Source organism: Dreissena polymorpha, chromosome 7, assembly GCF_020536995.1.
Source record: "Dreissena polymorpha isolate Duluth1 chromosome 7, UMN_Dpol_1.0, whole genome shotgun sequence".
Classification (NCBI taxonomy): domain Eukaryota; kingdom Metazoa; phylum Mollusca; class Bivalvia; order Myida; family Dreissenidae; genus Dreissena; species Dreissena polymorpha.
In genome coordinates, this window is record NC_068361.1 from 34,172,459 (window position 1) to 34,198,658 (window position 26,200).

Here is a 26,200-nt window from a genome sequence, read left to right on the forward strand (position 1 = left end):
CAGGTACTTTTTAAAAGTACATATCAATAATTGAGATTAATTTTACATTAATAAATTATGTCGTGGTGGTCGCTATTGTGAAATTGAAAATAATTTGCTTAGATGTAGTTGCATACTGGCTATAAAGTTTATAGAATAAATAGAAATATGCAAATAAAAAAATCGAATACCATTTGAATATTTATTGCATGGTTTTGTATAAAGACCAACATTTATTGTAATACTGATACATTTAGAAATGCAACGGAATTATTTCAAAACATTTTATATCGTCAGTTTGCATCTCTTTAGCACGTACACTGTAACGAGATAAAGAAATATAATCGTGCTGCGTTATTTACTCAATACGCAAACAAATATTGTATTGGTTTGTATGATGTAATGACTTTGTTTGAGAAAAACACACACTTTTTATTACACAATTCGCGGGTTTAAAACAAATTACGTATTTTCATGTTTGATACAAGCACATCCATGTGTTTTAGTTTATATAAAATTACCATTGTCGGGTTAAACAAGTTATAAGATTAATACAAGTGTATCCACTCAATTCAGGACCCGATTAATATTTTTGCCAAAACGTGAAGTCAAATGTACGCAGTTCTGTTATCTAGAGGTGCGGATATTGACCTATTGTACTTTTATCTAGGATTGCGAAGTTACGGTTTACATTGCCCAAGGGCCGCTTCAACAGAATGTTTGAATAAAGGATCGATTAACAAAGAAAACGCCGGAAAAGTGAAGAAGTCGCATTGAAGAAATCTTCTGACATTGGTAACAAGTTGATGATAACGTCTGATGATTTGAATGCCAACTTTAACTGTCTCTTCCGGTCATATCATCCGCGGACTACTTTCAACAACTCATAATCTCAATGTGCCATGATAGAGACAAAAATAAAGAAGCAAAATTGGAGCGTCTTCTAAGATAAAGCATTATACTGGATGTGGGTTATAACAAATAATCATTTAAGTTTGATTGTGATTGTCGTTGTGATTAATAACTGACCTTGCATGCAATTGTTAAAAGATTAATTGCAGCCCAACCGCCCAGGTAGGAATACGTTTTAAGCTTATATCAATTTTCATTTTTAGCTCGGCGTTTTTGGAGAAAACCCGAGGTACCGTCATAGCCCGCTCGCCGTGTCGTCCACCGTCCGCCGTCCAACGCCCTCCGTCCGCCGTCTGACGTCCGCCGTCCGCGTCGTGCTAAAAAAAAACAACCTTAACATTGGCTCTAAAATCAAAGTGCTTCCACCTACAACTTTGAAACTTCATATATAGATGCACCTTGATGAGTTAATACGCCACACCCATTTTGGAGTCACTAGGTAAAAGGTCAAGGCCACTGTGACCTTTAAAAAATAATCTGACAAGCTTTCATTTATTCAAAACTTCACCCGTAGCCGAGCGTGGCACCCGTTATGCGGTGCTCTTGTTACTTATTAAATACCGTAGATGGCGTCTTATATACATATTTTTCTTCTGTTTATCATGAGTTTAGCATCATCAGCAGCATCATATTTTCCAATTGTTTTATAAGCGTAATCATGATTTGACACTTATGTAAATTTGACTAAGACTACCGATGTTATTAAATGCCTTACTTTTCAAGTATATTTTTTACAGAAAGGGAAAAATAGAACCATTTTCTTTAACGGTGTAAACATTGAAATTTAATTATTCACACATTCAATTTAGATTCTTCCTCATTTTCAGTTTTTAATATAGCATTAAGTGTTTGAAATGAAATTTTAGTGTATGCAGATAACGCATGCGCCGTTGCAACGAATCAGATAATTGTCACGTAATTTTGTACATGGCTGAAAACATTAATGATATAGAGCCTGTATAATTCTCTGCGCAGTGATTTTTTTTTCAACCAAAGATATATTAAATAGTACCATGTACCCGTTAGGGAAGGTAACCGCTGTATTGTGTTTGAGCTCACACACTTTTTATGTTGTTAACATTATGATTTAAGCCTAGCTCTATTAGAACGGTGCTTAATGCATGTGCGTAAACTGTCGTCCCAGAGTAACCTGTGCACTCTACACAGGCTAATCCGGGATGACACATTCCGCTTTTTATAATGAATCGTTTATAGAAAATCTCTTAATAGCTAAAAGCCTGTTTAGGCGGAAAATGGCGTCCCTTATAATCATGTGAAGACTGCACGCACTAATCTGGGACGATACTGTAAGCACATACATTAAACCCCGTTTTCAAGGAGCGCGGCTCGTATAAAATTGCAGATTGAGTTACCATGGCGACTGAGACTGGAACCGTTCTCCACGTGTCTGAAGTCTTAGTCATCATCGTGTACTTCCTACTCATGCTATTCGTGGGATTATGGGTAATTGACGTCATAGTAAGACCGTCAATATTATGGGCATGTGACGTCATAGCTTCATCGCCAATGCTGCTCTCTGGATCAGCCGATTATTTCTTGCATAAATCTGTCTTGCAGATGATTCCGACGATAAAAGGTTATGAATGAAAAAATAAACTTATAATTATCCTCTCGAATAAAATGGTCGTATAATTTCAATTCATATGTACATTTTGGATGTTTACTGATAGATTATGATCATTTGCCTTGTATGGATGTATCACAAATATTAAGTTGCATTTTATTAAACACACTGTTAATGTATCGAGACTTTCAAAATTGGTATAGCCGAGAAATAAAACGACTTAAAATGAACAGATATTAAAAGGGGGAAATATACAGATTTAAATTAATATTCATTTAATACGAGAATTATTCCAAAATATTATTTGCTTAACCGTATTGAAGAGAAACCACAGGGTATGCAATATGTGTTCTGTGTCATTCAGAAAACATTTTTTATATTTCATAGTTCACGGAAGAACAGGGGTAGCGCTGGTGGGTATTTCCTTGCCGGACGAAATATGAACTGGATTCCGGTCAGTATGTTTTTATGATTTAATCATTTGCTTACGTCATTTAATATTAACGACGCGTTGACAAAACTTATTTCACATATTTAGATGTATATTTTGTAACAGTATGAATAGACTTTAAATTAAGTGTTCAAGTTTGCGTTTTATTGCAGTTGATGTATGGTTTATACATAACATACAACGTCAACTTCAACTAAATCATTATTAAAGTTTGATAGTACAATTGACAAAGAACCCAGTATTGAGATGTATTGTATAATCTAACTGTAGAAGGTTAATACTTAGTTGACATTACTTCAAATGCATTCATATATTCAATTGGTGTAAGTTAAAAAAACTTTAACACCGCTCCTAGTCCATTTATATTGTCATATTTGGTGTTTCGCATTTTCCAGGTCGGAGCCTCGTTGTTTTCCAACAACATCGGCAGCCTCCACTTCGTCGGCATGGTCGGCTTTGGCGCAGCCGCCGGCATCGCCATATACTTCTATGAGCTAAACGTAAGTACGAGTGTACTCACAGTGATAACAGTGTGATAAGAAGGAATGAACAAGCGCCACTCTCGGTCACAGAGTGATCGTGAGTTTCTGTGAACGTTCTGGGAAACATGGGCTTAATGCAAATCAGAAACGACACTCTCCGCTTGTATGGTAATTTTCGTTGAAAGGATGTTACTTCCGCCGGCATCATTATGTACTATGAGCTGAACATTAGTCACCTTTTAACTGTATGATTTGAACGTAAGTCGCCAGATACCTGTATGAGCTGAACATAAGTAGCCATATACCTATATGAACTGAATGTAAATGCGCCATATTGCTGTATGAGATAAACGTAAGTCTCCATATACCTGTATGAACTGAACGTAAGACGCCATATACTTGTATGAGCTGAACGTAAGTCGCCTTATACCTGTTTGAGGTGAACGTAAGTCATCTTATACCTGTATGAGATGAACGTAAGACGCCTTACACCTGTATGAGATGAATGTAAGTCACCATATCCTGTATGAACTGAACGTTAGACGCCATATACCTGTATGCACTGAACGTTAGTCGCCACATACCTGTATAAGATGAACGTAAGTCACCATATACCTGTATGAACTGAACGTTAGTCGCCATATACCTGTATGATATGAACGTAAGTCACCATATACCTGTATGAACTGAACGTTAGTCACCGTATACCTGTATGAGATGAACGTAAGTCGCCTTATACCTGTATGAACTCAACTTTAGTCGCCATATACCTGTATGAACTGAACGAAAGTCGCCTTATACCTGTATGAGATGAACGTAAGTCTCCATATACCTGTTTGAACTGAACGTTAGTCGCCATAAACCTGTATGAGCTGAACGTAAGTCGCCTTATACCTGTATGAGCTGAACGTAAGTCACCTTATACCTGTTTGAGCTGAACGTAAGTCGCCTGATACCTGTATTAGCTGAACGTAAGTCGCCATATACCTGTCTGAGCTGAACGTAAGTCACCTTATACCTGTATGAGCTGAACGTAAGTCGTCTTATACCTGTATTAGCTGAACGTAAGTCGCCATATACCTGTATGAGCTGAACGTAAGTCGCCTTATACCTGTCTGAGCTGAACGTAAGTCGTCTTATACCTGTATGAGCTGAACGTAAGTCACCTTATACCTGTATTAGCTGAACGTAAGTCGCCTTATACCTGTATGAGCTGAACGTAAGTCGCCTTATACCTGTCTGAGCTGAACGTAAGTCACCTTATACCTGTATGAGCTGAACGTAAGTCGCCTTATACCTGTCTGAGCTAAACGTATGGGCTGAACGTAACTTGCCATATGCATGAATGAGTTGAACGTAAGTGCGCAATATACATGTAAATGCAAAATGTAATAACAGTGATTACAGTGTGATTAGATGGAATGAACAAACCGCGCTCTCGATCGTATAGTGGTCGTAAGTTTATTAGAATGATTAATAGTGTCAACCTATTTATTTTATCTCGATTGCATAGAAAGGCTTAGGCTTATTTGAAAGTCTATTTCCTGGGACTAGAACCAGACCTTGGTGTCTCTTGGAGAAATCTTAAGAACGCTCCCACAGTGGGGAGCGAATTAATGGGGATCGACTATCAATTGATCATAGTTCTGGGAAAACAAGGCTTATGGCAAGTGTTTAAAGTTTCGTTCCAAATTAACCAAGGACGAAGCTTTCCGTGTTTATGTTATTTTTCGTTTAAAAGAAGTATTTTCTGAACAAAATTCCAGTTACGTCGGAAAGTGTCGTTACTGATAAGACTGTGTGAACGTACAGGCTAAAATAGGATGACACTTGACGCACATGAATTAAGCCCCGTTTTCATGAGCGAGTCTTACATTTATATGCACGAATAACCCTTGCCGACAGGTAGTGTAAATACACCGAGTGTCAAAATAGGGGGAAAGGTACGGTTTGAAAAGCGATATACATAGTAAATTTGTATATGCTGAATGCGAAACTCTAAAAGGTATTATAGTGTTTAGTTCTCGTTTTTGTACAGACTTATCTTATCAGTTCGTTCAACAGACGCAATGAGTCTCAACCGACATTCGATTTATAAAAATAGCAAACTACTGTCTATTCCAATAGTTCAGTCCTTTTTTAAGAGACTTCGCGTGCTAACAATTGCGATTGCATTAATACACCTATTAAACTGCTTTGTTTAGTATTTTTAATTCATGTTGTAAGGTAAAAAAAACAACAACATAATGTTAAAACGAATTTCGACCGTACAAGTATTAATTATACAAGCATTCGCGTGTTTCGTTCAATCATCTACATGCTGATAACATTTGCCTACATATATCCTTTAGCCCACAAATACATGTTCATGATGTTTGACGATAATTGTCTTGCAGACCAATCACTTATATATAGTTGCTTATATATATATTCCTTTCAAATGATGAACGAGTTTATAAAAGTTGCCTATATATATTCCTTTCAAGCGATGAGCGAGTTGATGATAGTTGACAGCATATATTTTTGTCATTTACGCGTTGATGATGTTGGCCTACATTCTTTCCTGACCATGTACGTGGTGATGTTATTTCCCTACATCATTGTGTTTAGGTCACGTACGAGTTCATAAAAGTTGCCTATAAATTTGTTGAGGCTATGTACGTATTGGTGATAGTTGCAAGCATATATCTTGGGTATATACGAGTTGATGACTTTTAACTACATATTTCTTTTACTTTCGGCGTGATAACTCGTCAGCCGACATGTTTGTTTCAGGCCATGTACGTGTTGATGATACTTGCCTACATATTTCTTCCTGTATACATCGCATCTGGAGTAAGTCGAGAAGCAAAGTTACTAGAATCATATTATTTCGTTTTAAAATGTGTTCATTATATGGTGTCAAATTAAGCCAACTGTTTTCTGGCAAAAGAATTTGTGTGAGTTTTTTTTGCTCAATACATTTTGTATTTCCCCCTAAACGGATGTTGTAAATAATTATTGCAATCACTCTGTCGGTCGGTTTGCCGTTGAACCGGTCAGTTCGTCAGAATAACATGCTATAAGATTGTAATGCCACTCCTACCGCACCTTAAATGTGATTACACATTGAAACTTTAAAAACGACTTCACCATAAAGGGAGGGGCGCGGAATAAAAAACATCTTTTTTCATGCACAGTGATACGCAAATTCCTCAGATATTGGCTCTTGCACTTAACCATGGGCAAACTTACCATACATTGTGTTAACAGTTTGTGGCGATTACCCTTCCATATTTCTCAAGCGATTGAAATTAAATTTCAAATATGTTCCGACAATAGCTGTAAATGGTACGATTCATTAAAAATTATCCGCACATTCTTGAGTAAGTTGCCCTTTACCTATGTTGAGAAAGCGTTAAGGAATATCTGTCATGTCCGTCATTACATTAAACTCGAAACATAAACAAATAAAACATGCAATTTACATAATTATTTATCATAAAATTTCCAACGATGCCATCACATGTACACAAAAAGAACGTGTTTGATATAATGATATAATCAAATACGTTTTTGCGTATTTTGTTGTTTAATATCGAACATTTATTACTTACAACAGTGAAACAATCTGTATTTTAACCCGTTATTCTGTGAAAACGAGGACTTTATTATTAAAAATACTTAATCGACAAGAAACCCAGAGGCGTTCCGAATGATTGATGTCGTCTGTTATTTCAGGTGTTCACGATGCCGGAGTACCTGAAGTTGCGATTCGGCGGGAACCGGATACAGATCTATTTGGCCGTGTTGGAGCTTCTAGTCTACATCTTCACCAAGATCGCAGTGAGTTGCTGCTTGGTGATTTAAACGTGATTGCTTTAAGCTACTGCTAATTTTTAACACCTTTAACACCGTTTCCACTATTACTATCGTTTGTGGATGATGTTGAGACGGCTCTCCTCGTGCGGTGTACCCGTTTTATCTACTGCGCCGCTGTGACATGTGCAGGATCACAGTCTTCACGAATAAGATCTCATGTGTTCAGTAGCACGGAGGTAACATCCGAAATATTGTTTTTAATCTCCAAGTTCAATATCGCACACAGACGTGCTAAGTCGCACGTGTTCAAGTGCGAACTTGAGTTCTTTACGTGCGCACTTACAGCTCTTCACAAGCGGACGTGCAACTTTTACTATGCGCTTGGACAAGTTTTACCAATCAAATTGTCTTCAAAAATACAGGCCGGAGATCGAAGACGTTAATTAAGCAAATAATTTAAACTTCATTGGGCATCACACAATACCAGACTGAGACGTTTATTAAACACGTTTAAATTGCCTCTGCTGTACATCTAAATCCGGACGTTACTTTCAGGCAGATTTATACGCAGGGGCCATTTTCATCGAGGAGTCCCTTAACTGGAACATCTACCTCTAAATTCGAGTGCTTCTAGCCGTCGCTGCACTATTCACAATAGCGGGTAAGTATGGGCCGGGTTTTAGGAAAAGGTGACTTAATGCATTTGCGTAGTGTCGTTCTTGATTTGCCTTTGAAATACGACACTTTCCGCTTTTATGGAAGTTTTCGTTTACAGAAAGTCTCTTCTGGGAAATATCCCAATTACCGTTCTTGAAATAATCTATGAAGTGTAGTTGACCGTTGACATTGTGCACATTCGGTCATCGCACAGCTTTTGTTTTTAATTACAGGAGTTATATGGTCATTGCATTACATTTGCATTGAGGAATTAGGTTTCTATAACAGGAGGTCGGTTTTCATTACATGGCTAGGTTTTCATTGCAGAAATTAGGTTTTCATTGTAGGAATAAGATTTCAATTGCAGGAACTAGGTTTTATTGCATGAATTAGGTTTTTATTTCATGCATTAGGGGTTCAGTGCAGATATTAGGTTTTCATTACATAAATCAAGTTGAAAGGATATTATTGCACTGAGTTACTTGTTCATTGCAGGCGGCCTGACAGCGGTCATCTGGACTGACTTCATCCAGACCAACATCATGTTGATAGGAGCACTCGTCTTGGCAGTAATAGGTACGTAAATGTCCGATGGTTGTTACCGTACCAACATTGTACAATATTTACATCTGTTTCTTCATTCAACATGTTACCAAAATTAACATCGGTTTACGCCTGCATTGGCGCTTGTCCGGACTCGTTTTCACTACGCAACTTCTAAGCACGTGTTGTATTGTTAATAAGGTAATATTTGTTGTGACCAGACAATGAACGGTGAACACTTCCAATTTTGGTATGTCCTAGGATAAGGCTACAAATAAATATCGAATTGTTAAATGATTTTTGGACCGCGCTCTGTGGAAAGGGGGTTTAATGCATGTGCGTCAAGTGTCGTTACATATTAGCAATTGCAGTCCGCACAGGCTGAACAGGGGCGACACTACTCGCTTTTAAGTTTATTTACGTTTTAAGAAAGACTTGACGAAAATCCAGATAAGGCGGAAAGTTTCGTCCCTGATAAACCTGTACGGACTGCACAGGCTTATCTGGGACGACACACAACACACATGCATTAAATCCCTTTTTCACAGAACGCGGCCTATTTATAGTATTATACATTACGATAAGACTCTATTTAGCTTTCTCGTTTGTCAAAGGTCATCGTTATAAAGCATTATGAAATATCAATGCATGCAATTTCAGTATCACCTTCATTATTAAGAACATTTGGTTTTGATCCTATATTAACGTTTTTCAAATTTCGCTCTCGCACTTCAAGTTTAATTTCGTATGTGTTTTCTTTATGATCTTGCAACACAAAACATAAACTATTAGTGTTTTATTATTTCCATCATTTATGCATGAACGCTCAAGAATCTGACGCTAATTACATTTTCTCAGGATGTCTGCTGCAAATATGGCATCTTTTTTTATTGTTTTTCCTTCCTCCCGCAATCCTACGCTTAAGCCTAGTGATATGCTACCTCGTCTGACCAACAGTGTTTCTTTAAAAAAACAAGCATTTGTTTAAATTACAACATTATTTGAATAAGATAAACATCGAACGTAGAATTGTTATAATAGTTGTTTCCGACTGACTTCAGTGTTCATGGAGGTGGGTGGTATTGCCGGGATCAAAGCGAAGTACCCGGATGCTGTCTCCAACCACACGCGCAACAGCGATGCGAACAGCACATGCGGGCGTACACGTGGGGACTACATGCACCTCTTCCGGGATCCTGGTGAGTAGCGCCGCGTTATGATCGGCTGTTTTTTTGTGTTGTTAACTTCTATATAAGGAGTCTGTTTTTTGTGTGTTAATAACTAATATATACGACATGAGGTAAATAAGTTTCTGATATCATGTAAGATCTAAGGCATGTATTGCATTTTCTGTATTTAACACATTTTGATTGCATCTTATATCTTAAGTAGGTATATATTTCCAGCTTACATTTCCTTCCTTTTACCAACTCTCATATAACTTAGCTGTTTAATATGAGCCCACGTTGATAACCGATTCGCGTACGTTGGCATTATGTGGGACCGTGGTCTCGTGGTTATATGCTGATCTAGGACTCTGGTTCGAATCTCGCTCAGACCACGGAAGTTGTGTGAGCAAAACATTAATCCCATGCTGGTTCCTCTCCATCCAGGATATAAAAGGGTACCTGTGAGGGGAATCAAGCGGTCGTGGTTGCATACTGTTTCTAGTGTAAACGGACGACTTATTTTTAAGTTATCGGGGGGGGGGGGGGAATGTGAAAGTCCGCTGAAGCCGACCCTTGTTTATCAAATCAGACTATAAAAGACATGCCTTACTTACCCTTACCTTCATCTGTCTATTTCCAGTTACCGGATACGTACTCTGACCAGGCCTGGTGGGTATTACAATCAACTCCATATGGTACTGGTGTTCGGACCAGGTAGGGTGTCATTACAGCATCAACGGAATACTTTAACATTTTGCGTAAATGATACATGTGGTAATGTAATATAATACGTGCAACCGCTGGTATTTGTCAAACTCGAATATTCCCTTAAATAGTGAAGGACAAAAGTTAATCCGTCTTTTCAGACTTCATAGCGAATGTTCAGGTGAAATTGGTGTCATAAATTCGCATTAAACCCTGTTGGCCAAGTATGTGTGATTCTCAAATCTTTATTTTAATTAGCATTTATTACTTTATTTACCGAAATGCGTACTTTATTATTTTCCTTTACATATCCAAAATTAGGGGCTATAATTTTGAGATGATAAATATCCGTGGTTACAGAGAATTCTAGAAAAGCAACCTAGCAACCAAAATTTTGCAAAATTAAACATGTTATTCTTTCAAATCATACTTTTGACATGAAAGCAATAAAAAGATAATCTTGATATTATTATATTCACGTTCTACTCTTAACTGATATAAACGATGAAGCAGCAATATTCTGTTTCATAATGATTATTGACCGATTTCTTGACCCATGACCAATTTAGTTCATAAGTAATTTACATCCAAATCACATTTTCTCAGACAAACGTGTACGTGTACACATTACATATATGCAATATGAAAAAGAAAGGTAAAAATACAGATTGTTTGTGAACTATTTTTTAAATTCCATTATCTCAGAAGGCTGTATTTTTAAGATGGCTGAAATAATCGGTAACACGGATATGGTTTTATTAAACTACAGAAAATACAAAGCTCACATGTAGATACATAATTTAATCAGGAACAAAATGACACAACTGCTCGTTTGATATGCTAATTTGGTACAAACCATTCGCCCTTTGGCACATATTCTACCTCATTCTCCTTCCATTCAGGTAATAGTGCAGCGCGCCCTGGTGAGAAAGACGTACGACCACGCAAAGGCGGGCACGATCCTGTGCGCGTACATCAAGATACTTCTCTCTTTATGCTCGGACTTCCGGGCATGATTGTGCGCATCCTGTTTCCAGGCAAGTGTCGTAAAAAGAAGGTCCGGTCCGCATTCATAAGTTAGTTGTAACACTTAAGACTTAACATGATAAATATACGTGAGATTGTTCTGCACTGTAAGTTTTACTTGATGTTTACCCACTCTCATAACCGCATTCGTATATCTTTCGAGAGGAAAAAGTCTAAATCTACAAATACTGATCATGCCATTAATACAAAACGTGTGTAAATTGTATATAAAAGAGTATTATGTATATACGATAGATTTGTAATGGTATATTGAATCACAACCCATTTGTAACGTTTCCTTCAATGCCATAACTGTCAACATATCCCAATCGTTCCCCGGTGACAATACATAATTTAATAAAGTGCTTGTAACGTATCTCATCCACAATATAAAGTTCGTTGTACATGACAGTCTGTTCAATTGTGGCATATCCAACACTAGTTATTATTGTTTTGACTTCAGTAGTTTTTTTTTCTAAAGTGGCGTATCACTCCATCGATAAACTCGACTAATCCATTTTATTTAGGTGAAATTAATACGTAATCATTGTTAAAATGTCTCAAAACGACAGTTGGAATGAAAGAATATCTCAGTATTTCATAAATTGAATTGCAATTTGTTTGCATGTTATTATGTTTATATTTAGATCAATTGTGAACATCAATTAGTTTTGTAAATTACCAAAGTGTTCAATATCTTAATTTCGGGAGGGTCGCACAGGCTAATCATCGACAATACTTTCCGCTGGCTTTATTTTTCGTTTAAAGGACGTCTCTTTTAAGACAGAATCCTTTTAAGGCTGAAAGTGTCGTCCTAGTTTTGCCTGAGCGAACGACACAGGCTAATCTGGGAAAAACTTTATGCAAATGAATCAAACCCAGTTTTCTTCAGAACGAGGCTTAAATCAGTAATTTTGTGCGTATCAAAACAAACGTTTGTGATATATGCAGGTGCGCGCGGCATGATGCTCGCGATGATGATGTCACGGCTGATGTCATCGTTGACGTCAATATTCAACAGCAGCAGCACCATATTCGCCATGGGCATCTGGACTCACATCCGGAAGAAGGCGTCCGAACTGGAGCTTATGATTGTGGGAAGGTATGATTATGAAAAAAACGATGTATGAAAACTCACCAGTATGACTTTTCCGCCGAATACTCCAAATAGTGCCTTGCTTCAGACTTACATTATTTATTTGAGTGCAGGATTGGATATATGCGTGTATTAAATCCATAGAGACCGTTGATGGAACACATTCATTTCGATTGGCTTATTATTAGGGATGGGAACGAATACTGAAAATGATATTCGAATATTCGTTTGTCATTATTCGAATATATTCGAATATTCGATTTTTGAACCTTATATTAAAATGTCCGGAGCAACGTACTATTTCATATTGCCACTTATACCACTATAAATCGAATCATATGTGCAGCTTTGAAAAACTTGATAAAGTAATAATTTTAGAAAAAAAAATTGAATATTATTATCTTCTTTTAATTTTTTTTTTATTTTCATAAGATAAAAGACATTTCCGGAAAACACATTACCGTAATTCTAATTCATTTGAATCAATCTAATTGATGTCAAACAGTAGCATATATTACTTAAATATTTTCTCTCGTATTTGTTTATTTGAGTCTCGATCTAGGTAAACAGTGCTATATGCCTGCGCTTAAAATGTCGTCAAAGACTAAAAAATGCACAGGATTATATGGGCGACACTAGACGCATATGCATAAAATCATGTTTTCCTATTTCGATTATCATTTGTTATTTATTGTACTTTTAAAGAACGTGTGTTCTAGGGTGTTCTTGATTGTCCTCGTCGTGATAAGTATTATCTGGATCCCGGTCCTGCGACTGATTGGTACCGAGCTCTATATGCATAACCATATAATGCTGTTCTAGGATGTTCGTGATTGTCCACGTGAACATTAATGACCTGAGAGTATCAAGATCGTACTGCGTTGACATTGATGGCTGTATTTGGTCAACACCATACCACGTGGACATAAATGACCAGATAGTATCAAGATCGTACAGCGTTGTCATTGATGGCTGTATTTGGTCAACACCATACCACGTGGACATAAATGACCAGATAGTATCAAGATCGTACAGCGTTGTCATTGATGGCTGTATTTGGTAAACACCATACCACGCGGACATAAATGACCAGATAGTATCAAGATCGTGCTGCGTTGTTATTGATTTCTACATGGTATTATTGATTACTACATGGTATAAAAGCCGTACTGCTTAGGCATTGCTGACAATATTGTGTTAACAACGTTCTACGTGGAAACGGCTGAGCATACTTTGTTGACATTTACGACTGTCTGGATAAAAAACGTGAACATTGGTGACTACATTGTATAAACATCGCACGACTTGGATATTGATGACTATATTGTACAAACACCATACTGCGTGGACATTGATGACTAGACTGTATACACACCGTACTGTGTTGATATTGATGACTACATTGTACGAACAAAGCACTGCGTTGATATTGATGACTACATTGTATAAACACCGCACAACGTGGGCATTGATGACTATATTGTATAAACATCGTTCTACGTGGATATTGATGACTAGATTGTATATACACCTTACTGCGTGGATATTGATTACTAGATTGTATAAACATCGTACTGCGTTGATATTGATGACGACATTGTATAAACACCGCACAACGTGGGCATTGATGACTAAATTGTATAAACATCTCTCTACGTGGATAATGTTGACTAGATTGTATATACACCTTACTGCGTGGATATTGATGACTAGATTATATAAATATCGTACTGCATGGGTATTGATGACTAGATTGTATAAACATCGCACTGCATGGGTATTGATGACTAGATTGTGTTAACATCGTAATACGTGAATAATGATGACTAGATTGCATTCTGATTGTACAGCTTGAACTACCTGGCAATTAACTAACTAGAATGAACTTACACCGTGTTACGAGGATATCGCTTGTTCATAAATACGTAATCGATATTTCCAACGCGCTTGGTATTCACTAGCTTGATATTGAACATTCACATGCGCACACAAAATGACGTACATGTGTTCACTACGAATGAGAAACGTTTTCTAGAGAACGTACACATTTCAATGTTTTTTTTGTATGTTTTGAAATATAAAACACAGTATCCACATATAGGTCACCTTTCGTGTTTATCTTACGTATTTTGATCGACATATTACATATTGTATAGACAAAAACGTCGCGTATATTTTACTTTGGCCATTAAATGATCGTTTTGTCGTCCACAATAATTGTGAAACGTTCTTTAATGTGTATTTGGATTATTCAATAAATTAGTATTGAATTGTATTATCTGATCTCACACAAAGTGTTGTGTTTATAAATATCAACATTTTATAGTAACTTATGTGTATAAGTAGCCGTCTTAGTATGCGTACCAGGTCAATGATTCGTTTATAATTCTGGTCATGAAACTTATATTGTATTATTTTTTTATTTTATGCATAAAAAATACATTCTTAAACACAGCTGCTTAAGTAAGATCGATTATTACTGTTATCCTGTTGATTACCTCCGATAAAAAAGGAAGTTCTGACCAAGTTTTATGAAATCATACTGGACGTCTGTCAGTCTATAGGTAAACCTTTCTGTCCGTCTTTACGTTCATCCGTATGACCGTTGATCTAATATCTGTCTTTAGAACGATATATGTCTGGCGAATGTCTCAAGTCAAACTTTTTTAAATTGGTTCTTATGATATGAAGCTGTGCACGCGCGATATCTGTGCGCATAAAAATTCCTAAGTTATGCCGCCCCTTTCTTATTCAACTTAGAATGAGTGTAACATTATTCTAACAGTACACTTTTATTATGAAAGTTTTATATCAATTCACAAAGAACAAGTTTTTAAGTAAATGCTTTGCAGCAGTGAAGTATAGGTCTCTAAGACCTTTGGTTAATTAATGCCCCTAAGGTCAAAATTGACCATGTCCAATGGTCCAGTTTTTATTTGTTACAACTTTTTGCATGTTGCTACACGCGGCGTTGAGGGGGTTTGGGTCCATCAGTACTTTTAAAAGCCCTTTTTTATCTCTGGTCACAATGTCACGGTAAACTGATTTATATGTTTGCTCCTTGCCCATTTTCTGTGTAAGTGTACATACATTCAACCAGATGCAATTGTGTTCCTTTCTTTACACGAGGTGAATGTACTTTTCATACAGTTTCTAGAATTGTCCTTACTAGCTAAAATGTCGTCCGTTATTAACATGTACGCATATGCATTAAGCCATCTAAAAATAGTTGTTCGTTTAGTTCAGATTGTTGTTCTTTACATGGTATTATATACTTTTATGTAAACACTAAGGGCCATAAAACTTTATACTGATATGTACAGTTTTAAGTTTTTCTTTGCGTTTAAATATTGACCGTACTTTTTTTAAAGATTGATACACTTTATAATTTATAACATCAACACGAAATACACTAGTTTGCTTTTATGTTTTAAATATTATTTAGCTCTCCTTTACATTTATTCGCTTAAATATAAGCATAGACTGTTAGCCAAGTTTGCATGGGACATTTGCTCAAAATTAATACACGTGCAAGATTTAAGAAGTTGTTATTGATTTATTGGTCAACTGTATTAACTTTTTTAAACAACTGTTTAGAGCTCTGATATTAAACCAAAATAGTTTTATTCCGAGGTTATTAGTCACGCATTCAAATCACAATGAGTTGTCAATGACTGATACAGAACAAACAATATGTTGGTTCTAACACGATTTGTGCGATTGCAAAGTGAAAGATATACTTTATTGTTATAATGTTCAGAACTACTGTTTTTTTCACTTTTAAATTATTTTACAACGGAAAAAATAAGCTTCTTAGGTAACTCAATATGTATCGTATTAGAATACTCGCTCAACTGTGAAAACTACATATAGCTGTGCCATTTAAACGATGTAACATGTTTATGACAAAGATGTGTCACCCATGTATTCGTGACACCTTCCCACAAATTTTTAATACATCTAAAATACAACCGACGAATACAATCTACAAACGCATTAAAGTCTTGTTACACAGTGCACATGTCATTATCAAGAAAAGGACAGATGCAAACATTCATTGAAATATATGAGCATCACTCTGGAAAAATGTGGTTAAAAGACGATCGAAGGCCGAAAGCAAATACAAGAAACAACAGGACCGCAGTTGCAACATTAGGTCCATTGGGTACGTAAAGTAGCCCGATCAGAACAAATGGCATCACGTTCTCTAGGTCAATCATATGAAACAATATGTTAATACGATTTTGAAGAAAAGGTTTTACTGTATTTACTCAATTTTATAGTAAGACATTTAACAAAGAGACTGTCCTCCAATTTTTAATATAATGAATATGTTTATCATTTTGTAGCAAAAGTGATAATAGACTTTGTGTTGTAAGTTCGGTTAAATTTCTTATTACAAAGGAATTATTTATCATATTTATTTAGAGCTGTTTTATGTCGGTCCAAACATGTTTATTAAATTGTGTTGTTATTCAATCTGAGCCAGAACTTTTGTTGTGATGTCGTCATTATTTGGCGCATACATGTTGTTTTTGTGAACTAATATTTTTAAAATGTGAAGACTTCCCACTATAATTTGATAATGTTGGATAGTACGTTTTTCACTTTTTATGTTAAAACAAATTCCTACTCGTAAACGGTTGGTACTTAGGCCATTTAAAAACGTACCAAGTCCAATCTTTGGCCCAAGCCGAATCGCATTGCTTGGTATCATAATGATGATCTTGCATTGCTTGGTATCATTATGATGATCTTGCAGCAGTGCTATGTTGACCGATTTTGGTTTTATATCAGTTATAACATTTTCATGTTTATTTGTGCAATTAAGACCTTTGACATTAAATCTGCATATATTCAGATTAGTCATGTTTTCCAGTGAAATGAACGGATGAATTTATCAGCGTTTGAGCGATACATTATCCCAATTTAACAGAAAGTGCTTTCTTTTATAAAATAACTGAACAATATGTGGGCCAGTCTACATTTTTGAAAGATGAATAAATAATCAAGTGTAGCATTCTTATCGTCGAAAAAGTGGAGTATTATTTGAGAAGTGATGCGGTCAGGCGTAGACAAATTCATATAAGCAATATTATTTACGTATTGTTTAACAAAAATGCATGTATTTACATGGTATGATAATAAAGGAAAATATGCAATACTGTCCTGAGCGCTTATATACAAAGCTGTCCAACAAAAAACGTTCACCACGATAATAATAATCTTGTATGATGTTTTCTTAGACATACTGTGAAACCATTATTAATCGTCGGGTATTAATTTTCGTGTATATCGTCAGTCGACCGATTGACGAATTCAAGATCTTACCGAACAATAATGTTCCATATTTGAACAAAATTAAGACTGAGTAACCAAAGGCATGAGACACTAAAATCCAACGTAATCGACGCATTCATACTCCGTCTGTTTTATAATCAAGATAAATCCGGTCTTGACACAAAAGGGGTGTAGATTACACAGTGTTCTTAACTGACTGCGTTGACTTCGTTTAGATACACGCCGGGTATGCGAATACTTCGTTTACGGATGGCACTTCACTTACAGAGAACAACAAACGCCACGCGCGAGAGGTGAGTTCTTCAGCTTTTTTGTATTTATGTTCTGTTTATTTGGTTTTTAGACACAGAACATTGTTTGGGTGATTAATGGTATAGCACTTCGTATTGCGAAGAAAGAAATTCGCGGAAAAACGGTGAATTATTTAAAAAAAACGATAAAATTTCATCGATAATCAGCATGAATTGAATGATCAGTACATATTTAAACAAAATAAACATACTTGGAAATAAATCAAGAACGTGCTTACTATTCGAAATAAAAGATCAATATATCCAGTAATGTTACAACATGTTACATTTTAGTTTACTAATGTATTTGAGAAAATTCAAATGTTTTAAGAGTCGCATGCACATTTTTCATCTGCACTTCGTTTACCGATCATCTAAAAAACAATGGCACTTCGTTTCCTGACATCTAGACACTTTTTTCCAGATATAACACACTCGTATTTTTTGAATCAAAAATGCAGAATTCGCTGTGGAATACTGTTAAAGTAAGCAGGCAATAAATAAAAATGTATGTACTGAGTACGCAAATAAAAAACGAATAACCGAAGCATGTTCTTATCCCTTTGAAATATGATTATGATTTGGTATAAATGTGAAAGATAAATGTTAAACAAATTGGATATGTCTAATGAGTAAAATCTATATGACCATATATTTTAAATTACGTTCTAAGCGGTTGATCTAAAGCATTTATCTTTATGTCCAAATGAAGGTACTAAGGCTATTTTCTTTTATATTAGATAGCATGTCATGAATAATCACTCTGCTTAAACTGCCTCTAAGAGATTAATATCAGCAGCGATGCAGGTTCGAAATTCTATTGGAACTTTTTGGCTCAATGCCAATAAACGAAAATAGCAATAAAAGAACGGGCGGGGTTGATTTAATCACACGATAGTGGTGTAAAAATTATGCATATCCGTCTTTTTTTAAATATAAACACAACACATGCTGCATATGAAGTTCTATCCAATATAGCACCCTAAACTTCGTTTGTGTGGGTATACTAAGTACTGACTCCATAATATGACATTTAAACATTTTATGTACGCATTCCTTTTTTTCCAGAATCAGTTGATTTTACGATTTAATTTTAACCGTGATTCTTAAAACTCAACCAATACAGTGATTTAGGGTCAGGTGAATCGCACTTCGAGCAAACGTTAGCGTTGCGTAAAGGGAAGTGCTCCCTATAAGCAGGGCTCAAAATACAGGGAGTTTTACCATTCTCTTTAATTGTGTTGCTACGCATAAGTATCGTCTTGATGATGCGATTCAAATAAGCACAACCGACATAGGATTTTATGAAGAACAAATGTGTATTTGCGTCATAAAGACCCCTTCACTACCGTTATCTAGAGCCCTGCTATAAGTAAAATTAAACACGATTGTGTTGATTCGCATTATCCGTACACATTTATTTAATAATAAATATTATCTTATTTGAAAATTGCAATTATAATAAACATAGTATAAATTAATAGTCATGTGATTTTTGAAAAATATATTTAAAAAATGTTTCGTATGAATAGCCATAATATAAATAAATGCATTTGAGGTAGAAGATAAAACTCAGTTATTAGAGTGCCCGCTTTGTTGAAAGTCTCCGTAATCTGAAGTGCCCTTTATCGGTAAACAAAGTGGCTGCAACTTTATGTATGCCACCTATTACAAAATGTACTATCTTTGTTTATATTTCATTGAATGCTATCAAAATTTCAGTATTTGAAGCACAGTGATTACTCTACATGCTGGAATAGCAAAAAATTTCTTGCAATAATTCTAAGTAGTTTTATTTTGTTAAAATGTTTACTGTTCATCCAGTTTATGCTGTTTTCCGATCAAATTTTCTATTTTTGGGGCAAAACTGTTCCATTCTTCCGTGAAATTGTGTATTCCCAATACAAAAGGATACACCATTTATCAACTCGACCATGTGTCTTGTCTTAAAAACTAATCTTTAGGATATAACTTTAAATAAAACAGAGGAACTTACCTCTAGCGCGTGGCGTTTGTTGTTCTCTGTTAGTGAAGTGCCATCCGTAAACGAAGTATTCGCATACCCGGCGTGAGATAGAATAGTAATGATTAGCGATAATTGTTAACAATTGTATTACTCATTGTGTGTATGGTGTTTGTCAGTAGTGTTGCAGATTATACAGCCTCCACGCAGCGGATCCGGATCAAAGACTTAAACGAAATTAAAAGATGATGATGTGTGATCACCTGACTGATATACATTCTCCGCAATTATTACAAATTACAAATTAATACTGAACATATTGATTACAATACAGGTGTGAAAATAGCTTGTGGTTCGCTTGTGAGCTATTGATCGTTTTAATCATTGACAGCTTTTACAAGTTTTACGATACATGTTTCAAATCAGTGTTATTTGTAGCAATTTAAGACGTAACAGGTAAAGAGAAATTAGCGATCATGACAATTGGTTCCATCAGAGACTTCCGGTCGAGTGCGCGGATAACCGCGGTTTTTTCTAGCAGAGTAACAAAATAACAAAAACAACGAAAACAATGTTATAAACATTTAATAATGGTATGTTAATGAGTTTAAGTGTAAGTTCAAGCATTTCACAAACATGGAACATCAAAACTTGAACGCTCGATCACAATTTCTCACCAGAAACGATTTAAATGTGTTGGAAAATGAGACTTTCAGCCAAAATGGCGGGCTCTGGTAAACACGGGCAGCAGTAACAGTGAGTACGAACGGTCTCAAACATTGTAGGACTACGAGAGTCTCTCACTTGATGCTAAGCTGTATATGCTGTTCCAGGAAATGAAAGGCATATCTCATAAAGTTGACAGTTGTCTGAACTTACAAAATAAAGTAAACACTATGGAAACAACAATGTCTGACCATGATCGGCAAATTAAGTTGCTAGAGTACAAGTCAATAGATCTAGATGCTAGGTGTCTAGGTGTCGCCGAAATAACCTTCTAATAAGCGGTATCCCAGTGGACAGGGATGAAAATTGTCTCCATAAAATATCATCTTTCTTGAGAAAGAAGCTTGAGATCGACCCCTGTCCTCCTATCCCCCGAATACACAGGCTGGGAAAATTCCTGCACGGCTCCACAAGGCCCATCATTATATACTGTCTGGATTTCCGTGATACTGAGCACATCCTCTCGAATGCTAACAAGCTCCATGGAACACTTTTTCACATACATAATAGAGATTATCCACGCGAGATTGTTGATGCCCGCAATCAATTATGGCCACAGTTCAAGCGCCTACGCCAAGAATATCCAAAAAGCAAGGCCAGCATAATATATCAAGCCAAAATCATTCAAGATGGTCGCGTTGTCGCTGATGCCTTTCCAATTTGGGCTACGATCATGCAAGGCAGCCGTGTTACAAAGCACAACATTTTTTTCACAAACTCACAGTATGCTCCAGCTAGAAATGTAAACAGATCCCAAACACAGCCAGCCATGTCACAGGCTCCTCGTGCCCATTCCAAAGACTCGAACAAGGCTGTATCGCAGGAGCGTAGCCAGCGCGATGCTTCCCCTGTGCTTAAGCGCAGGACTCCGCGAAATCAACAATCGCCATCGCCTTCCCGGAGGAGGAATACTCGCCAACACGCACCTAGCAGGGACCACCTAAACTGCCAGTCGGAAACGACCCAACACGCACCCCGCAGGGATCCCCCAAACCGACAATCGGAAACGGCCCAACACACACCTCGCAGGGATTCCCCAAACCGCCAGTCGGAAACGGCCCAACAGCTTGGCTCATCGCAGCCTCAACCACCGATACAGCGCCCATGGGACGCATCTGGATCCAGGAACACACCTAACCGGCGCGGAGCTTACTAGGACCCCGGGGGAAGACACTGTGAGTCACAAAATCAAAACAATAGCGGATTCTTTAAAACGGTAACGAAACCGAAAATGAATATTAATAACAACGGTGTGAACGCGGTAAACTTCTGCTAATTAGTTTGCATTGTCAATTAATAATTGGATTAATCGACTGTTAATCAATAATCCTATATATGCACAATTTATATTTTTTAAACCAAATTATGGTTGGGTAATATAGACGATAAGAGTCATAAACATAAACGTTTGAAATTTTCTCAAGTGTCAAATGAATTTCGGCATATGGTTCTATTTAAAGATATGATGTAATAAGCGCCCGATCAGGACCGTTCAATTGCAACATGCGTAAATCACCTGCCACGGTTTGCACGCGTTGTGCACAGCTATTTTAGGTTACAAAATTCAACATTTAATAAATGAATTTCTTTATCCAGATAAAAAGCGCGCATGGGTGTATTTATTCAGGGACCTATACAAACATTTTTTTGTTTGTATAGGTCCCTGATTTATCTGAAAATAAACATTTCGTAGCGGGTACAACATTGAGATCATTTAATTTCCATTAAATGTTTCGTTGGGAATTTCAACTTTAGTACCGGGGTATCTCGCGAATTATTTGGCATTGACATTTCCTCTACATAAACTATAATGTAAACACGCTGTATCGTTACCGTTACACTGTATCAGTTCCTTCATTATTGAAACAATTATTGTATTGTATACTGACTGCACACAAGTGTCGTAACATACGGATGCAATACGTAAATTCGGACAGTACTTCAAGTCGGACACAAGTAAATAAATGATTTAATACTCTTGATTTATTGAAACTCGGTATTTGTTGTTAAATAGGGCAATTGCATTGAATAACACCATACGAGTCAATCGTATTGATCATCTAAACGCTGTATTTACGTTTCCAATTTAACGTGCTGTCCGAATTTAAGTACACATACATGTTCACATACATGTAATATTTACATGTAGTATATGATTTTATTGGTACATTTAAGTACACGGTGCCTGTACTGTAACATTAATTAATGATATTGACTCTGTACATCAGAATACTTGTTGTATTATGTATATGTATGTAAACATATTATGTATATATAAATGAAGAAATAAAATAAAGATGAAAGCCTGCCTCTTATCATTTTGTATGAATTTTGTTTGGGCTACCAAATATTCTTATAGGTAGCCCTGAGGGCTACCTGAAAAATAAGAAATTTGTCGGACACTGGACACTGTGCCTCTAACCTGAAAAACAGTAACATTACATTAGGTTGTTTAAACGTTAGTGGCCTGGGAAAAAGACTGTTTATACCTGAATTTCAAAACTTTATTAAAAAATATGATTTGTTTTGTGTCTCTGAAACGCATGCTGTCGAAACCGACATTCGGGACATTCAACATTTGACTTTCTTTCATAAGCACCGTTCTAAAGAATATAAAAGAAAATCCGGAGGCATTGGCGTTAATGATAGAGAAAGTATGTTCTATGGCTAAAAATTGATAATACAATAACTGGATTTGACCAAGACTTAATACTAGGATCCATTTATATAGCCCCTGAACATTCGCGTTTTTACTCTCCCGATGAATTGAACATACTTGAAGACGAACTGTCCTCATATTGTAATAATAATAAATATGTATTCCTAGCTGGAGATGCGAACAGTAGAGTAGGGACACTTAAATATTTCATTCTTCCTGATCCCCACACTAATAAACTTTTCGGAATAGATGTTGAATCGAAAATGACCTGTACAAACATACTTTACTTGAAAACCTTTCTCCCCCCAAATAGAAACTCTTTGGACAAACGTACAAACACTCATGGATTCTTACTGCTTGATATGTGTAAAAACAATAATATGTTTATCATAAATGGCATATTATTTAAGGATGAAACAATTGGCGCGTTTACTTTTAGGGACAAATCAGTCATTGATTATGTGTTGGCAACTGCAGAGAGCTTCAATTTTATAACAGACTTCGAAATTATGGAAACTGACACTTTATTCTGAGATGGTCACAATGTGCTATCATGGGACATCTCTAACGTACAACCCCAAAGCAAAAAAAAAACAGTTAATATTAACAATTCTAGCTGCCCTACCTGGAAACAAGACCAAAAAGACCAATTTATAATTAACATTAACAAACCCCAATTAGAGGAGTTATATCTGAGCCTAAATACATACCCCCAATCACAACAAACATTGGACTATATCACACATGAATTGCAAAACATCTTTGAAAATGCCTCCTCAAAAACATTCATAAACCCAAATCCAAATTATAGAAGCAATTATCCCAACAATAAACCATGGTTTGGGCCCAAATGTCACCAATCAAGAAAACAATATCACGAAGCAAAAGCCAAATAAAATATTAATAAAAATAGTGATAATAAATTTAGTTTGAACATGCCAGCAATCATTATAAAAGGACTATCGAATTTTAAGTTAATATAGAAAAACTAAGCACCAGTGCTACATTACGTGCAATGAATGACAAAAACCCTAAACAATACTTGAAGTTCATTAGGGGTCTAAAACCAAAAAGAAAAGAAACCAGCTCTCCACCACTAGAATCTTTTTACGAACACTTCAAAGAGATAAATACAAATTCAATAGACGATAACCGTTTCAACAATGATATAGAAGATATACCCAACACAAATGATTTTTAAATATGGAAATAAGCCAGGATGAAATTTGCAAATGTATACTAAAACTGAAAATTTCAAAAGCACCCAGTCCTTCCGATCATATATTAAATGAATACATCAAATCAACAAAAGATATCTTGCTCCCTTTTTACACTAAATTGTTCAACTGTGTTCTACAAACAGGTATTATCCCACTATCCTGGCTTGAAGGCACTATAATTCCAATTTTTAACAAGAGCTACGCCTTTCGGGTGCAGACCGCTCATCTATTTTCTTTTTAAAGGTGAAGGGACTCTAATTTTCAATCACAAAGAAGGGAGGGGTGGAGTAAAGAGGGGTGTATAGTGTGGGGGCGTGGACATTTATTACATTATCTGCCAAAAATGCGAAAAAATGCATAAAAAATAAATTTCGGGTGGGGGGGATTCTTGGGTGCGATGGTTGGACGGTATTTCAAACATAAAATAATAAAATAAATATTTGTGTTTTTAACCGTTTCAAAAAAAATGGGGGTGGGGGTGGGGTGGGGGGGTATAGTATAGTGTGAGGGTGTGGTGGTCATTTGTGATATGATCTTAAAAAAAAGAAAAACAAATTAGGGGGGATTCGGGGTGGGGGGGGGCGGGTGGGGGGTATTCTTGTGTGCGATGGTTGGATGGTATTTCAAACATAAAATAATAAAAATAAATATTTGTGTTTTTTAACGGTTTCAAAAAAAAAAACAATTTGGGGGGGGGGGGTGGGGGGTATAGTATAGTGTGAGGGTGTGGTGGTCATTTCTGAGATGATCTTAAAAAAATAGGGGGGATTCCGGGGGGATGATTCAAGGGGGGAGGGCACGAGGATGGTTTGGGTGGAGTCTATTGTGGCATGTCAGGTAGGAGTAGTTTTGTCAAAGTATCAATCAAATCTAATCATAAATAAAGAAGTTATGGCATTTTTAGCAAAATTTAATAATTTGACCTTGAGAGTCAAGGTCATTCAAAGGTCAAGGTAAAATTCAACTTGCCAGGTACAGTAACCTCATGATAGCATGAAAGTATTTGAAGTTTGAAAGCAATAGCCTTGATACTTTAGAAGTAAAGTGGATCGAAACACAAAATTTAACCATATATTCAAAGTTACTAGGTCAAAAAAGGGCCGTAATTCCGTAAAAATGACAACCAGAGTTATGTTACTTGTCCTTTTACTGTACCCTTATGATAGTTTGCGAGTGTTCCAAGTATGAAAGCAATATCTATGATACTTTAGGGGTAAAATGGACCAAAACACAAAACTAGACAAAATTTTCAATTTTCTAAGTATAAAGGGCCGATAATTCCGTCCAAATGCCAGTCAGAGTTACATAACTTTGCCTGCACAGCCCCATTTTGATAGTTAATAAGTGTTGCAAGCATGAAAGCAATAGCTTTGATACTGTAGGAATAAAGTGGACCTAAACACAAAACTTAACCAAATTTTTAATTTTCTGAGTATAAAAAGGGCCCATAATTCTGTCAAAATGCCAGTCAGAGTTAAGTTACATTACTCTGCCTGCACAGTCCCCTTATGATAGTTAGTAAGTGTTGCAAGTATGAAAGCAATAGCTTAGATACTTAAGGAATAAAATGGACCTAAACACAAAACTTAACCAAAATTTTCAATTTTCTAAGTATAAAAAGGGCACATAATTCTG

The 26,200-nt window shown here is 36.2% G+C and overlaps 1 pseudogene; it reads left to right on the forward strand.

Moving 5' to 3' along the window:
• Window positions 1-295: 295 nt before the first annotated feature.
• On the forward strand, window positions 296-21,842 carry LOC127839620 (sodium/myo-inositol cotransporter 2-like; annotated as a pseudogene).
• The last annotated feature ends 4,358 nt before the right edge of the window (window positions 21,843-26,200 follow it).